Raw genomic sequence first — 2,012 nt, forward strand, 5'->3', positions numbered from 1 at the left:
TCGTTATAGTTGCTACGCAGTTGTCGCGATATTTACTAGGTTGGCATATAACGGCAGTTGGCAACGGTAGATTTAATCACAGTACTGACTGAAGCAGGTAGTCACTGTTGCTAATGGGTCTTGGCTAGAAAACTTGCAAAATACTGCGCGCGCCCTCTTGAGTGCACCGGCTGAACTACAAAATCTGGTTGGGGAACAAAGCGTATTCCCGCTAACGCTAGCGGTGATATTTATTAGCAGCGTTCAAATATCACCTCTAGCGTTAGCGGGAATACACTTTGTTCGCCTCAATCGTTAGCGGGAATACGCTTTCGCCTCCATCGAAATGCGGCCGTCTCGGCCGCTATTTTATCCTGCAACTTTGCGCTTCGGCAGCGCAGCACCATAGCCTCTATAAGCCACCGCGGCGGGTATGGTCCAATGCGCAGTAAGCATCACCCGATACAAAGTTTTTTTGAGCATATGTAACACATGTACCGGCCTATATTCTGGAATATGCTAGCGCTTGTCAGTAATCAGTGAGTGACGTCAGTCCGCAATATAACTAACTGCATACCGTTACCAACTTCAGTTATACGTGTTAGCAAACAGTGGGACGTCTAACTATAGTGACTATCTTGAATAGGAGTGTACGGTATCGCGATAGAAAGACAGGACAAAAGTAGACACACAGGGACACACAAAACAGGGACACACAAAGCGCTGCGTGTGTCCCTGTGTGTCTTCTTTTGTCCTCTCTTTTAATCGCGCTACCGTATACTTCTATTCAAGATGCGTTACCAACAAGCCCACATTGCAACTCTCGTGAACTATAGTGACTACAACAAGCTGTTTTTTTTTAATAGTGTGCTTAGAGCTGGTGCACCCGGAGTTCCAAACAGGGGAGAGAGAGAAAGAGAGAGGAAAGGTCGGGAGGTCAACCAGACGACCGTCCGGTTCGCTACCCTACACTGGGGGTGAGGGAAAGTGGGAATAGAAAGAAGGTCGAATATCCTCACTGCATATATATATATATATATATATATATATATATATATATATATATATATATATATATATATATATATATATATTGTACGCCGTCATGCGTGGGATTCCTTTCTTGAAGCGAACAGCTTAGCTTTCGGCTATTCACTTACATAGACTATCATCGCCGATGGTTTCTGCACAATTTCTTTTTCTTTTTCTTCGCAAGAAGTTTTGCCATGCCGGGGTCCATCATCAACTTCCTGTAATGGATGTGACGTCGACGCGAACGCGAACGGGATGGCGCCGCCATCTAGGAGCGGTGAGGCGAAGTACCGCATCACGGCACTAACGAGCGCCGACACTGAGCCCTTTGGTAGAAGTCTCAGGGCAGCGGAGGCTCCAAGGCTGCGTAGCCTGGCGTAAGCGGCGTATAGGCCTTCTGCTGAGATGACGACGCAGTTTCCGCAAGTGGTTTAATTGTCTTTTGCGTCCGATTTAGCCCGTGCCGCCTCGTGGCCTATACGGAGTGCAGCTTCAACATGCATCAGCAGTGCTTACATGCCGCCTACTGCTTCGCTTGCTATGAGACCAACTAACTGCCGCACTACGCCGCGCAGAAAGGCAACGCCGTCGACGGGCGAATCTCGCTTTGGTCCGGCGAGAGACACGCCGGCGTCAAGCCGTACGCCTTCGCACGTTCGCGTCACACGTGGCGAGCTCCGCCACTCCCATTCCTGAAGCTGAGCTCGTCGCAACTCAACTGGCTGCCCAAGAAACTATATAGGAAGTATTCAAGTGACGCCACCGCACACCGTTTTGTTGTACGTTTCACAGCTTCCCCAGCGCTTCTGGTGATAAGCGGATCGATATGAAGCGCTTTTTTACCATGCTGGCTGTACAGCAAGATGGCGGCCACGATGACGTCAGTGCATGCCTCCTATACGGAGCCGGACCAAAATGCTCGTACCATCGCCGATGCGACTCGGAAGCAGGATGCCTGGCGCCAAGCAAGCCTGCAACGCCGTCGCCCACCCGGAAATCGT

The sequence above is a fragment of the Dermacentor albipictus genome, chromosome 7 (genome assembly GCF_038994185.2).
Source record: "Dermacentor albipictus isolate Rhodes 1998 colony chromosome 7, USDA_Dalb.pri_finalv2, whole genome shotgun sequence".
In the NCBI taxonomy this organism is placed as follows: Eukaryota; Metazoa; Arthropoda; class Arachnida; order Ixodida; family Ixodidae; genus Dermacentor; species Dermacentor albipictus.